At 34.9% G+C, this 16843-nt stretch overlaps 2 long non-coding RNA genes across 3 annotated transcripts; one reads left to right on the forward strand and one right to left on the reverse strand.

Moving 5' to 3' along the window:
• The first annotated feature begins 1731 nt into the window (after positions 1-1731).
• LOC121251450 lies at positions 1732-11888 on the forward strand. Its single transcript, XR_005938022.1, has 3 exons — positions 1732-1744; positions 2308-2309; positions 11655-11888. It is a non-coding gene; the product is annotated as an uncharacterized LOC121251450 (long non-coding RNA).
• LOC121251449 lies at positions 8717-15347 on the reverse strand. 2 transcript variants are annotated; one of them, XR_005938020.1, is made up of 3 exons: positions 15185-15347; positions 15013-15100; positions 8717-8876 (listed from the first exon to the last, which is right to left on the reverse strand). It is a non-coding gene; the product is annotated as an uncharacterized LOC121251449 (long non-coding RNA). The 2 variants fall into 2 exon arrangements; XR_005938021.1 differs by lacking the exon at positions 8717-8876 and adding an exon at positions 12881-12918.
• Between the last annotated feature and the right edge of the window lie 1496 nt (positions 15348-16843).

The following is a 16843-nucleotide window of genomic DNA, read 5'->3' on the forward strand; positions in this document are numbered from 1 at the left end:
TAGCCTCAAGTTCTTAAGTACCTAAAGCACTTGTTTTCTTCCTAAAAGGACTTCTCTGCATGTTAATTTTTAATTTTTAATGTTTCATTATGTTAATTAGCTAAAAAAAATATTAAAAAGCACATGATCAGTGGAGCTAATATTAAAAATATTAGCTGATTTGTCCATAGAATTAACAATGTCAAATTAAGGAATGAATGATTTTACATGTTATAGTAGAGTTAATAGTGGATTAATATCATTGTACCTATTTAAAAAATAGGACTTTCACATTTAAAAGGACAAATGAAAATTGTTTACAAAATGTTTAGAGATTTTTTTGGGTTCTTGTTTTTGTACAATAATTTGAAAATTATTGTTGAAACTGTTTTGAAAATTCTATGTTTGTTTGTTTACATAGTCAGTACTAACTTATTTAAATTTTTTTTATTTCATATTGTGCAAAAATGAATGAAGATTGTTCTTGATGGAGAAAGGGAAAGAAAGCGTATCTAGTAGGCGATCGCTATTTTTTCCCTAAAAACAGTAATTATATGGATACCCCAAATGTGAGAGATGATGAGGAAGTAATTGATGATCATGAGATTTTAGAGCCAACACCATAGAATGATGATGATGGAGTTTTAGAGCCAACTCTTGATAGTAATGATGATGGTGATGGGGTTTCAAAGCCAACTCCACAAAATGATAACAATGAGATTTCTGAGCCAACGGCTTGGATGTTTTTTAGAATTGAGCAAGACCTCATTGACTACTATAAGCAATATGAGAGACAGACTGAATTTGACATAATCCAAAAAAGTAGAAGGAAAGTTGATGGGAGTGTTAAGTATGTAACATTTGGTTATGCGCGTGGTGGTAAGGCAAGGAACCGAATTACCAACCTTTCTAAACCAAGCCCGACAATGAAGACCAATTGTAAGGCGAAGATTAATGCACACTTGGTCGATGATGTCTTACGCATAATTTTTGTACAGAATGCACACAGCCATGGACTAAGTCCACAAAATGCAAGATTTTTTAAATTTAATCGACCTATTGATGACTCTGTAAAGAGGCAGTTAGATATCAACGACAAGGTAGACATCGACATGTCCAAAAGTTTTAACGCCTTGGCTGTCGAGGCTGGTGGATTTGAGAAACTTTCATTCATTGAGAAAGATGCATGGAATTATATTGACAAGGCTCGACACCTTAGACTTGGCAAATGAGATGCTGATGCACTTCGTGGTTATTTTGAGAGAATTCATTATAAGAATGACGGGTTTTACTCATTGATGGATGACTGCAAAATGTCTTTTGGGCTGATGCACATAGCAGAACAACATATGAGTATTTTGGGATATTGTGACATTTGATACAAAATACCTAACAAACAGATATGGCATGCCATTCACCATTCGCCCCATTTGTTGGTGTTAACCACCATGGACAAGCAATACTTTTGAGAGCAGGTTTGATATCAAACGAAAATACTGAAATATTTGTTTGATTATTTGAGACTTTGTTGAAATGTATGGATGAGAGAGCGCCAAAAGCTATCATCACTAATCAAGACAGGGCTATGAAAAATGTGATTGCAATAGTTTTCCCTCATACCCGACATAGATTTTGTTTGTGGCACATAATGCGAAAACTGCAAGAGAAGTTGAGGTCATATGCTGAATATAAGTGTGGTTTGAAGAGTGTATTGCAGAAAAGTGTTTAGAATTCTCAAACTTCTGAAGAGTTTAAGAAGTCTTCTGTGGTGTTTCTTGATAGTTACAATTTGCATGAGAATGCATGACTTCAAAGTCTCTATAATGAACAAATGTTTTGGGTTTCTGTATACTTGAACGATACCTTCTGAGCTAGGATGAACACAACTCAAAGGAGTAAGAGCATGAATACCTTTTTTTATGAATTTGTACATTCAGTGACTATATTAAAAGAATTCATCAATCAATTTGACAATGCATTGAGGAAGAAAATAGAGAACAAAATGGCAGCGAACTTTCACTCATTCAATTGCACAATCCCGTGTATATCCCATTTACCTGTGGAGAAGAAATTTCAAGAAGTGTACACGAATTCTAAATTTAAGGAAGTACATGCAAAAGTAATGAGAATTATCTATTCTCATTGTGTTCTCATAAAAACGGAGGGGGCGATTACAATATATAAAGTAAATGACCAAAGGCAAGTTGAAGACTGCATCGAACGATCAACTGTGCAGGCATACTTCAATGAAGATGAGTGCAAGACGAAATGCATGTGTGGACTATTTGAGATGAGAGGAATTGTATGTAGATATGCTCTGATTTGAAGCAGTTACGATGACTTGAATGGTAAACCAATAGTTAGTAGGTACTCAAGTTTGATAAAACTATGCTACCAAGTAGGTACAAATGCAGCTGAAAGCGAAGATAATTTCATATACATGACACAAAAGTTATAGACAATGAATGAAATTTACACTAAATCAATACCCCATGCCACAATTGCAAGTACTCGTACTTCCATTGATGTCGAAACTAGAAGTTCGAAGAAAGTGCTAAGTTCTCGAATTGTTAGAGGAAAAATGAGGCTTCCATCGAAGAGGAAATAACGTACAATAGAGAAGTTACAAACTAAAACCAAAGTGGCCAGTAGGAAGGGACAAAGGAAAAATGTAGGAAGATTTAAATAATATGAGTTTAATATATGCTAATATTTTTAATCAAGTTATTTAATTTGTTTATATATTCAAATGTAGGCAACTGCACGTCCGGAAAATGTATTAAACCCAACAGATTCGGTAGTACCGTCTAGCACACAACAAAGTGTTGTTTCGCAAGTGCCTCGTACACAACAAAGCATTATTTCTTAGATAAATGTTGTTGATTTTCCATTTTATTTCTATGTTGAACAATTAATGAGAGGTTTTGCATGAGTTTTACACAATGTTTCATACTACTTGTAAGTGAACTTTCAACATCATAGCCCTCTTGAGGATTGATGAGAAGACGTTGTGGACTGCTGCATGTTGATGATGTTAAGAGATGAAAAGACATTGAAGACTACATTTTAACTTATAACATTATTGTATTATTTAACTCGATGTAATGTTGACGACGTTGTCATGGATAACTCACTTTTTTAAAATTTCAAGTGCATGAAGAAATAACCTGAGAGGAATGGGAAATAAATTTCTTATTTGGAAAATTTAATTTCCTTATCAATGAATAGTGGGTACAAATCAGCATAACAATAGGGAATTGATATTCTGAGTATTGAAAATATGACAACATTGCAATATATTAACATAATAATCCAACTGCGTTGTTCTTGAATATTACAATATTGATAAAGAGCCTAAACTTATTACAACCTATACAACAATATTACACAGTTTGGTACACCAAAAAGCTCATCCCGATTATCTTGGATGTCCTCCCAACAACATTACACAGTTTAGAGTTCTTCCTTTCTCTTTTGGAGGCGACGTTCTCTCTTGGACTTCATCTTATTGCAGAATGCAAGGTAATTGATGTTCATCTTATTACATAATGCAAGTGCTTCATCAATGATAAGCCTTTGTGCCTCAACTAGATCATTTTCATCAATGCAGGTGCTTCATAATCGAAACAATTTTTGCCTGCATTTAGAGATGAAAGGAATTGGAAAAAGAAGAAAGAAAGAAAGAAAGATAGATAGATAGATAGATAGATAGATAGATAGAAAGAAGAGTCAATCCAAAAACCAGTTAACATTTGTCGAAAAAGCATGTTCTGGACCAAAAAGAAGAGCTAGAATGTACTATCTAGATTACTGAGATTAAGTGTACTTGACTGCATCCCATGAACAATGCCCAGTCTTAGTAACCTAGGAAGTTGTGGGGGTGGTGGGGTCATTAGAGACTCAATGGGGGTGTTTCATAACATGCTTTGCTGCCAGTTATGGTGAGGAAACAAATTTCTTGGCTGAATGTTCATTAGTTTTAAATGGCCTAGAGTTGTGTAGGAAACTTGGGAGCAGAGTGCAACTGATCATTGACACCAATTACCAAAGTTTTGGCAATTTGTATATTGTTAAGATTTGACAGTTAAATATGATGAATAGGACATGTAGCACAATCTCAATGGTCATATCTCAACCCTTTCACAACAAACAAAAAATGAAAAATGAGGTTTCTTATCATGTTTACAAGACAGTAGTTCCTGAAAATGTATATTTTTCTTATGGCTTCTGTTGCACATATAAAAAACAATTACATTTGAGTGACTTATGATAAAAATAAAGCTTCAGAAGCCCCATTGCCAAAGTAATCTAACATACTACTCACGAGCAAACAAATTAATGATACACGAGTAACTTACCTATCATTACAGTTCTGCTGTTATGAATTAAATCTACATCAGGTTTATTACAAATCAATGATAAACAAGTAGTTTATTACACAAGTAATATACAAATTAATGATACACAAGTAGTTTATTAGAAAATATTGAGAAATGAAAAGGAAAATATATCAGGTTTCATGTCAAATGAATATATTTCAGGCTCAAACAAATAATACAGAAAAATAGCAAAGTTATGAATAAGCATAAGGGTTAAATACATTTTCCACCCCTACACTACCATGTGTTTTGCACTTTATACTCCAAAGTACCAAAACTTTGTACTCCAGTGCAGAGTTAGAAATTAAATCTACATCTAAATATTAAACTTTATCATACACGTATGATTCACCATCTAGAAGGATGCAATCTCTGTGGGAAATTATCAGTTCACATACGTATGACAGCTCTAGCCATATTCTGAGTACCATAAATTTCATACATTATACTGAGATACATATAGAAAATTGGCAGACAGTGAGAACATGAATATCTCATTCAATCACATATGCATTATCACTCTCTATTTTGTGTTTGAAAATCCTTTCAACAATGTGCGCAATTGTTTCAGGAAAAGAACATAAATGATTAGTTGTTCTTCAAACATGTTGATACATGTAGCCTTAAATTAAAATTAATCAATTACTTGAACCCAGGTTCTTGAATATTTAAAAAGAAAACATTGGCTTCCTTTCGTTAAATCTTAGATCTTCTCACAATGACCAATGACGATTACAATAGAAGATAAGAGAAAATTGATTACACAATCTACACCTTACAGCCTATAGGGAGAGAGTGAGAGACACAAACACGCATGGGCAGATTGAGTCCTCTCTTGAGGAAGGGAAAGGCGACGTCAATGGGCCGAGGGAGCTGCGTAGTCGATGGCGACAACAATGGGCTGAGGGTGAGTTCCTTTGCTCTGCTCTGAATTTCACTGAGGAAGGAAGCTCTGGATTTCACTGAGGAATGCTTCCTTCGTTCGCTCTATTTCATCTTCGCTGAGGAAGGAAAGGATTTCACTTTCGTAATTCTGCTACATGAAACGCTGCGTTTCATCTATTGATGAAACGAGGGCATTTCATTTAAGCCTGCAAAGCAGTCCACGCCCGTGAATTGCAATAAGAATTACTCCTGAAGATATATATATTATAAAAGCTAAGGCAATTGAAAAGTCCGAAACAATTCATAATGGAGTAAATCGAAGTGGGGCCGGGGAGGCTAAGAGATCCTTAGGGGCTGTTTAGATTCGAAGGTGATTTCGAATATATGAGGATGACTTCGAATATGTGAGGATGATTTCGTACGGTAAAGTGGTCTGTCAAACCACACTCATCTCAGCAAACTCTCGCATAAGACAAATGTGATTTATGACCGTTGCTTTTCAGCTTTTCCACTTTTGACTGGGCAACTTGACATCGGGTGTAATGGCTTTTCAAGGCCCTCCCACCCACCCTTCACCCATTCGGTTAACGCACACTCAGCTCCACGCAAGACACAAATCGCCCTCACCGAAGCTCCTCAGGCTCAGCGGTCATCTCCGCGCAGAACTCGTCTCAACTCTGGGTAGTGATACTCCCTACCATCATCAACGCCAGACCGAATGTTAAGAGCCGTTTATCACGGCTTGAATGCAGCAGCTCATCTGCAATCTCCCGTAATAGGCGTGTTCGAAGGCAAGCCGAGCTTCAGAAGCAACAAAATTTCCCATGGCCAGAGGCTACCCAGAGAGGTCAGTCGCGTACAAATCTTAGTCCAAGCAACCGATTTGATGATCTTCCATATCTGGTAACCGTACCCAATCACGTCCCCTTTCCATTACAGAGATTCCCCTGCCCTTGACCCAAACGCTGCGACCCTTTGTCTAGGGTTTTCATGATAGATTCGCATCAAACAGTGTAGATTTAGGTAGGTGTTTCCGTGGGATTTTACATTAGAAATTGATTGTGTCCCCTTCACTAATGAAGGCCACAATTCCGAAAACCACCAAACACCCCATATCAATTCATAAATAAATTACAACTATTTATAAATTATTTCAACTCATCTCACTACTATTTATAACTCATCTCAACTCATCTCACTACTATTTATAACTCATCTCACTACTATTCAAAACTCATTTCAAATCATCTTAAATTATCTCAACTCATCTTCGAATCCAAACGACACCTTAAAGATCAATCGGAATTATAATATTTTATAGCTAAGCCGTTACATGAGTAGATCATGTAAAGGCCATGATTTGTGCCTATAAATGAATGAATGAAGTTAATTACGAGTGAGTTCGTGCATGTGGTTCGTCTTCATCATATGGAATAGGGCTTGTTGATGGGATGACATGATAATCACGCGAGTTTATGATCAGCAAGTAGATAGTACTTAATAATTAGTCTAAATTAATTAGGGGATCATTCATCATTGCCTCATGCAGAACCCAAAAGCCTACTGCATGCATGCAGAATTTGATCAACCTATTACATACGTTACAATAATCTTTCAGTGATTGTGTATATCTAATGTGGCACTTGTTCCATCAAAACATCAAATATGTGGGCTTAATACATGATTCAATCCTAATTATTATGATCTTGACTAATAAATTAAGTTTCACTACAGGAATTTTGCCTTCTAGCAGAGAGTAACATCGCTGCATTTCCCCTGTTTTCTCGCGGGAACAATTCACACACTGCGATTTTCACTCTTCGCTAATCGGTCGAAAATAAAGCGTCTGCTCAGAGGAATTTCGATGAGAAATCATGGCCCCCCGTAATTGTTGCAGCTAACTCGGCGGACATTTCTCGCAACAAAATCGCCTAGGCAATTTGGTCTAAAGGGCAAATACGGTGAGGAGATGTCGCAAATTTGGGTCATTTACGACGATTTTGCAACGTTGTAAAATCCAAATATTCGGCGATTTATGGGGCTGGCAGTAAGAAGCTTTGTTCCTATTTGTGGTGAATTTGTAGACGCCGCAAACTCAGACTCTTCATACGGCGATTTTGGAGCTGGCGGTAAGAAGCTTTGTTCCCATTTGCAGTGAATTCGTAGACGTCGCAATTTTAGACTCTTCATACGGTGAGTTCGTAGATGCCGCAATTTCAAAGATTCGGTGAATACCTAAACGCCGCAATTTCTTCTATTCTACATGCGGTGAGGATGTATGGCACAGGAAATGCCAAAACCACTACTTTCTAAAATTTACAGTTGCTGGGCTAGATTTGCGGTGAATAAATGAAGAAACCCACTAGTAGAATAAGAAGGAAAATCATGGGTTTTCCGAATGTTGGCTTCAAACAATAGTTGAGCAAATTTATGGGTTTCTTGCAATGCTGCGCAGCAACGTTTACGTTATTTGAAAGCTCATGTTTTGAACCCAAGTACGTATGGAAATCAATAGATATATGCAATTAATTGTTTTTGTCCTGATCTATCGCAATTCCCCTGCATCTTGGCATATTGATTCTCCACCAAGCATAACTTAAATGTTTAAAATATTGATTATTTGCCAATTTAGCCGCCCAGTATATGTTTCATGAATTAATGACCAATCATAAAAAATATCGGACCTAAGCAGATGATCATTTCAAAAACATTAATATGCTCTTTAGGAAATTAGATACTAGTAGATGCATCTAATTTAATTGAACCCAATAGCCCAGTACGTCCTCTATGTTGATCATGAGGAGCTTATAGATACCTAGCTAGGGTCGATGATGAGAAGAAATGCTGTGTGACTCATGCATTTGCCAAAAATAAATTCCAAGCTTGGAGCAATATTATATATAATAAGAGCTAAGGAAATAGCATACAACAGTACTTCAAGTCTATTTAGAAATTTAAGATGAGGTTCTCATGCATATCGATGATTCTTTGTCTAAATACTGGAATTAAAGAAACAATGTCTACAAAAAGGACCTTTACAACTAATTTTTGCAATACTTTGCAGTGTTTATTAATTTCTTAACATCTTGGTGGTAACAGGATCTAATTAGATTAAGCTGAATTATACTGCACTAACTTAGGGAAAAATAAAGAAGATAAAGAAGAAAGAACTCTAAAGAGTAGTCACGTACGAGACCAAGGAATAATTGAAACTTTCCCAATAGCAAATTAGACTTATCTTTGAAATTCCTCTCACTTTTTTACTCTACCAAACTTGTATTTGTGGACTTTTGTTTTAGATTTAATATAAATCAAACACCATATTTTTTACCAATAATTTACATGTACATTGCTATCCAGTTTCATACAAATAAGCTTGAATGTGAACATTTCATTTACTTTAACATCATACATTATAACAGGTTTCTAATTATCATGCAATTGCTTAAATTCCTGAAAACATCTACTGGCACTAAACACATTCAAAATATGTGCATATCATTGGAATTGTTGTCAACATGGCTATACATTAATTTAAACCTGGGAGTGAATCCATATTAGCATCCAGCAAGCTCATTGGTGCATCAAAAAATTCCTAATGACTGATATCAACATTTGACAGCTTATGTCTACCTGCAAAATTGACATGCTTCAAACAATTATTTTCAGCCTTATGATATGAAAACTACATTTTCAAGCACACACCTAAGCACAAAATGGATGACCTGTCCAAGTATATGCAAGTATGATATGATATGCAAGTATATCATATGCACTACATTTTCAACCACTACATTTGAGGCCATATGATATGTAAGTATATAGGCTGTCCAAAAACAGGGGAATGAATGGTGGAAATTACCACCTAAGCACAAAATTCCAGGAAACTAATTCTTCATGCCATTTTTGTTTCTTCCACACTACCAAATATGGAAATAGTGCTACCCAATTAGTTTTCTTAAGCTTTATAAATATGTATGCACGCAAGGACTAATTACCATATGATATATAGAAGAAAACACCAACATGTTTAAAAATCCTCAATATCGACATGCCAAACCTCACTTCAATTAAAATACATTCTGGTTGACCCACCATAAATCCCATTTAATAGACAATCTTATTTTTTAAGTTTACATAAATACTCTCAAAGAGTGACCCAATGACCTGTTCTTGTGAATAAACAATGTTAGACCTGATTAAAAAATTTCCCAATATAATGCAAAACATGCAGTTGGAAGAGGTTTTAAAGCATACTTACAAAGTTTTCTGATAACCTTTAACAAAGTAATCCCACCAAAATATTGTAGCCTAGGACTTTTTATAATTCAACCAAGCAACATCCAACAAGTATAGATTTAAGGAAATAAATCCTACACCATTTTGTAGACAACTAATAAACAAAATATGTGTCTGTTAGCAAATGTTAGCAAAATATCAAAAGAGACCCAGTTTATAAAGTATCCAAACTAGTGGTTGCTAAATGTTGACATTGACATGTTGACATCAATGACTAACAAATAAGAATCACGAAACCAACTATTGGGTCCAGAACCACACACCTCAAGTGTACATGACCATTTTATCTATTCTGAATTAGTTAAATGTATAATCATATTATTATCACCGGATTTAGTCTATTTTTTGCAGACTCATTTAACCTCTAAACCTGTTTGATAGTTAACAAAACCTAACTAATTGGTTGTTGGCTTGGTGTATCTGATCAATGTGCACTTTGATCACCATTATGGTAAAAAAAAAAAAAAAAAGCTACTTGAAAAATATAGCATCAACAAGCAAATTGAACGTATGAGACAAATTCTTTTTAAGAGCTATTTCTGGCTAAACAAACAATTAATTTTCATGCAGAATGTTCTCAGCTTTCAAACAAAACAGACACAAAAGAAAGGTCATGTTTTCAGCTAATCAAGTAATCAATTAGCTTGATCAGTTTGTCTTCGAACCCAATTTTGAAAAGCATGAAATCTAACATTTTTTTAAAAACGTTCACTGAGCATTCTTGTGTTGGACTCTATGCATTTGCTGTTTACACTCGATTCAGAGTTTTTTTTTTTTTAAATCCTTAAGTTAAAATAAATGATATACTTGGGGAACTTGGTGGGCGAGATGAGTATTTGCTAGTGGAAGCCCTAAAGCAGGGCAAAGTATCCAAACCAGTGGTTGCTTGGGTTAGTGGAACCTATGCACGACTCATCAAATCTAAAGTACAGTTTGGACATGCTGTAAGTAACCACCTCAATTGCCTTTTAATGTTCCATTTATAAGGCTATTTTTTGTACCTATATATTACGGAAGGTGCCGCATTCGTGAATAATTATATATCTTGGTATTGTCTAATCGGGGAGCTAAAAGTGGTGGTGACATGGAATCTGCTCAAGCCAAAAATCAAGCACTAAGAGAAGCTGGGCTGGAGCTGTTGTACCCACATCATATAAAGCCTTAGAAGTTTCAAACCTTAGCAAACTTTTGAGAAACTGGTCAGTTCTGTGTATCATGAACATCAGCCTATAAAAAACCTCATATTAATTCCTTTAAAGGTTTTGAAGAGGGAAAGACTATGCCGGTAAAAGAGAATAAGTAGTGGCATCCACAAGAAGCTACTTATTATAATAAGTAGTGGAGATTTTTACCCATTAAGAGATGGTAAGAATATACATACCGGGATCTCTTAGTGCTTAAAGGTGAGTCTGAAAGGGAAGAACGTCTCCAATGGCCTCCACATTCATCTGCGCCTTTGCCAAACTTGTCTAAGCAGATTTCTCTAAAGCAAACAACTCACAACTTTCTATGTACTGCTTTCGTGTAGTGGTCTGAAAGTCATGAAGTGACTTGCATCTGGTATAGTGTTTTAAAAGTTTGGCTAATTTCCCTCCAATTTTGGCTTCTAAATATTTGGTTATCCCGCGTCTTACTAATTCCCCATCAAAAAGAGGTCTTTCACTATTGATAGGTCTGAGGGTGGGACCCTCCATTGACACGGTACACATCAACCATTTCCTCAAAAACTAACAAGTAACAACCCCTTCTTTACTATGTAAAAAACTTAATTATATTGAAACCAGGCCCTTCAAACGTTATACCATTTGGATACGACGTTGAGCATTAAATTAGATATATATAAAAAAATACATATCACTATGTTAGATTCTCTGGTGTTTAATTCCTATAATTTAATACTAAAAAATATAAAATTACATTTGGACAAATATCAAGATCATTTTTATATTTCACTATATATGTTGTTCACTGACCCAAGCTCCCATAAATTTTATATGCTATTTTTTTCATACCTTTTCATAGATTCCGATATCTTTTCATAATAAAAGGGAATTAATGTCTGTGTATTTGATGCATGAGGATCCGAGTCATATGAAGCTAAGTTGTCCCGAGCTAGATTTTTGCACTGATTACTTCTTCTTTTACTATTTAATTTTGGCATAATTATTAGAATTTTGCTACTTTTGGATAAAAAATGTTCTCTTATCGATTTGCAATTATTATAATGGCTTGGCTTGTGGGCTAATTTTTGACATTCTTGGATTTGATAATTTTGATTTGAACAATTCTCTGTGTTTTTGGACGATTCTCTTGTTCTCTTCTCAAAAATTCTCTATTGAAACTAGCCTGCAGAATAATCGTTATTCAATCTGGCGTCAGCATGCCACCTTTGTATAGAAACTAAAAACAAAACATATTTACCCATTGGTTTCGGGTTGAACCCGGTATTTTTTGTTTAAGTAGCATTCAAACTCTATTTATTTAATTTTATAAAATAAGATTGTTTATATTGTTTATAAAATAATATTACAATGTTTATATGAAAAGCACAACTAACAGTGTTTATATGGTATTGATGTGGTATATGATATTGATGTAGCAATAGAATAATTTTATAAAATCAATTCAAATCAAAACGAAATGAAATCAAATTGAGAAATAGTCTTTCCAAAAGACAATCCTTCATGCAATAAATAGGTCCTATAAATGTACATAAAACAAGTAAAAAGTTGATAGTGTAAAACTGTGATGGTAACTGTTAAATTAGCATATATAGATAAATGAAAGTGGGTATCACCACATCACAACTCGTTTTGTTCATCAATCATCTCAAGAGGTTGGAAGTAATATGCCAGCCTCAAATTTAAATGTTATTGTTTTCCAAAAAAACAGTGCAAGTTGAAGTGCGTAATATGGAGGGTAGTGGTCCATATGCATACAATTTCCAAGAATCTCAATTTTTGCATGACGATACATTTTGCATCTTCATTCAAATTAATGATCATCAAACATAATAGTCTTAGGACTGATCTTTAATTTCCAAGAATCCCAAGATCAAGTACATATCAATGCAGAAAAGTTGATTTTACAGAAAATATTTCATACACGTATACAAAACAATAACATTTGTTTCCATGGTATGGTCACCTAACCAGAGTAGATAATTGACCATGTGTTATATCAGACACAGAAAAAGTTCCAGACTGATCATCATCCAGATATTCTAATCTTCCATTACAAATTTACAAGTGAAAGGTCTTATTCAATTATCTTCTATATCAATTTAAGCTTGTACTAAGCCATAAACTTGACAACACTGTGGACTTCAGTTATCTTCCCCACCAGTTTTAGCTTATATAGAATAAACTCAATAGCACTGTGGAAAAAGACAGATTCAATGTGTGAGCAAATAAATAAATGGAGTAGAAATAAATAATAACTAAATATAATAAATGGAGTAGAAATCATATATGTTTTGACATAAACAGCTCATTTTCTTATCACAAACCAATCACTATGCACACAAAATCTGCAACAGGTTCATTTCAGTATTCAGAGCAAAAGGTACTGAAAAAACTGAGTTCAGCCCACTACATATGCCGCATATGCATGCACTCTGCTTAATTAGCTTAACTTACAGGAACTAATTCATAGCTAAAGATCAGATAGTTTCTCAAAAGTATATTAATATATATATATATATATATATATATATATATATAAAAGCTCATGCTAATTACTCGTATCCTGCAACAAAGGGTAAAAGAAAACTATGCATTTTCCTTGATTTTCAAGTCATTATAGATTAATCAAGTACCTGTACCACCACCATAATTACCATCTAAAAGTCGTTTTTCTAATTAGTGCGTTTATCTGAGACAGTACCCCTATTATAAGTATAATTAGATGAACATATTTAAATGAACCAATATTATTGATAATGTAGATCTATGGGTGTGTATAGATATATATAAATATATATATATATTATATGGGCTTGGACATGTAAAAAACTTAAAACGCATTGAACAGGTTCTTGAGTTTTAAAAATAGATGTCGTACATGATGATTCTAGCTAGGTTAAAGCCATTTCATAGTGCTTCAGCACTATGAAACCCAAATGGGACAGATGAGGGTACGTACTAGTAAACTAATAAAAAATGTGAGACAACAAAACTTAGTGTATACGCCTGCAATATTTATAAAGAAAAGGAAGTAATTGTAACATCATCTGGATGAATACTACTTATTACTATGAGTTTAAAGAGTGGTAGAGCATCAGCTTGGGTCATAGTGACAATAGGATGACAGTGAAAAGAAGGATAAAGGCAAAAGAGAAAATAGAAAGACAAGCGACTTGTAGCTAATCTAGCTAGGCAGATCATATACATGAATTAATAAAGTTATTTCTCAAAACCCTCCATACAGCCAATGTTTTCCATCTAGTGGAAATATTTATTGACAGCTTCAAGTGGTATGAATGAAGTTAATAACATCATGTTAATCGACCATTCATCCAGTACTAACTGGAGAGCCATAATTCTTTTGACTAAAGCTTCAAAACATATCAGTTTGCACACCAAATTATCAACATCGGCATATTACACTAATAAAAATTAAAACTCAGACCACATGTAAAGATTCAATTGTTAAAATTATGCTACATTACCTATTTTCATTTATTATCCAAAATAAACCTTAGACTGAAATATAAGTTGGTAACGCATGCAATATGTGAATTTTAGTAATTTTGAGTGGAAAATGTTAAATACTTGGGTGAAAATGAAAAAATAATTAAGTCCACGTGATGTTTGAAAGGTAGGATGCAACACACACGAAAGGTAGGATGCAACACACACGGATATTTTTACAACATACCAACTAGGTTCCTAGTACTTTTGGTCAATGTAAATTCATCCACTTGGACCGTTTGTGATGAGCTAATTATTTATTTGTCTCGTGTATGACCATGAAACGTGTGGAGATGAGGGTACATATTCATTTGGGATCTAGATTATGGTTTTCATGCTCTCCAATCAGTACTTAAAGTTGCTGATTTCACATGTTAGTATATCTATATATATGTCATTGTTTGGGGTTGCGGTAAAAACATAGCAACCACTTCTTCAAGTTGTGAGAACCATCTAGGAAATACGGAATAGAGAATTGACTAAATTAACTATTGCTTGGTCACCCAAAACAACATTCACCAAACCTCCCAAAACTCCAAATTAATTATAAATCAGCATCTAAAAACTGATCAAAACCCATCATTCAGCATCAAAAAGTTCCTAATGTAGATAAAGCACTGCAATTTGTAATAGATTCACAATCAATTTAAACTAGTATCTGAATATTTAAGTCTTCAATGACTTTACCTTTCACTTGCAAATGAACCCAAAAAGAAAAATAGCTAAATGCATATACCCAAAACAGAGAGAGATAGACATGGAATGAAGGAGAGAAATACCACACAGATTGAAAGGAGAGGAGATAGCTTGCAGAAATAGGGACCGAGTGGAGAAGCCGTGCGCGACAGTGGAACACGATTGGGCAGCCTATAGAGAGAGAGGGACTGAGTGAAAGTTAGAGAGAGAGAGAAGGACGGTGAATTGATTGTGAGAGAGATAGACGAGACTTACCAGCTAGGCGAGGAGGCGACGCCGTGCAGCAGGGAAGTCAATATGTCACAGAGAAGAATCGACTAAGGTGGAGATCAACGCGGCACACAACATTGTTTTCTCAGACCTTGTTCAACGCGAAGACTGGGATGGACTGATGGAGGGGGTTTTGCTCTGTTTCGGTGGTGAAGGCAGGGTGGGTAGGCATGGCTGGTTCATGCTTGGTGGTGGACGCTCACGATGGCTGCAACAATGGGTTTCTGTATTGGCGAAAATGGAAGACAGAGATCAGTATCGGCGAAAATAGGTTTCTGTAATTTTACGGGGAGAAATATTTTGCACGCTTCTAACTTAATGCGGTGATAAACATGTCGCCGCATTAAGAAATAACTTGCTATTTTTCATCTTACACGATATTATTATTTGTGAAGAGTCAAAGTCGCCGTAAAACATATCCTGTCGCTGCAAAAAAATATGTTTTAAGGCAAATTTCACAATTGCCACTACAAAAACGCGGCTACAATAAATTATGGTCTGTTGCGGCCAAAATTTACTCGCCCCTTCAGTTTTTGGCAGCAAAAGCTGCTTTTTCTTGTAGTGTTTACAGTGAAACTAATTTCTCTTTATCTTTATAATTTGTTTTCGAAGGCCGGGTTAATTTCCCGGCCACCGTTAATATATAATTTGAAACTTCTAAATCCATGCATCATATATATATATATATATATATATATATATGTACACACACACTAAAACAGAAATTCCCAAAGATAATATTACAAACGGAAATTTAAAACCAACTTTGATGCGTAAGGCTGCTGGCATGGAGTAGACAAATATATGAAGTTTTGGACTACTCTTGATTTGCAGTAGACATCAAATCACATATATGATCAGCTTAGTTCATGGTCTTAAAGATCAGATGATGTTAAAGCAGGACAGAAGATGTTGAAGCCGATCTCCAACTTATGTTTACTATAGTTCCCAAATTTTATTATAACCCTCGCTTTTGGGAGAGAAGTACGATTTTATTTCACGTGTATTAAGACCTCGTTTGTTTTTACAAAATTTTTCAAATCATCTCATCTCATTTCATCTAATAATCATTACAACTTTCTTAAACTTTCACATAAAATAATATAAACAATTCAAGTTTTTCAAATCTAAAAACAAAAACAATATTAAAAAAAATATATATTGTAATAATATTTTAATCAATTTTTAATTTTTATCTCAATTCATCTCATCTGTGAAAGCGAACGAGGCCGTACAGTTTTGGGGGTCAAAAAGCTATGGATATTGTGTTGGACCAGCGGGCCAGCAGGAGCCGCCGCAGCTAGCACAAGTACCAGATGCTACACCACGTGAGTTGCCTCACAAGAGGGCATGCACCTTTCAGGGGCCGGGGGCGAGTCCAAGAGAAGTGATCAGGATGGTAGCCGGCCATGAAGGCATATGTGGGGAGTGCATGGTGGCGACCACACGCGCGGCAGCTGAGAGATAAAGGAAAAGGGTTTGGGTTGAATGTTCTATATATATAGATCGAAGTGAATGATATGCAGCGGAGGGGGAGTTTTAATTTGAGAGGGATGTAAGAATATTACGAATTTAGATGTAAATATTGTTATCCTTTATTATTAGAAGTCCGAGCCAAAATCACTCGTACGTAATTAAGAGATC

This window comes from Juglans microcarpa x Juglans regia, chromosome 2S (genome assembly GCF_004785595.1).
Source record: "Juglans microcarpa x Juglans regia isolate MS1-56 chromosome 2S, Jm3101_v1.0, whole genome shotgun sequence".
NCBI lineage: Eukaryota > Viridiplantae > Streptophyta > Magnoliopsida > Fagales > Juglandaceae > Juglans > Juglans microcarpa x Juglans regia.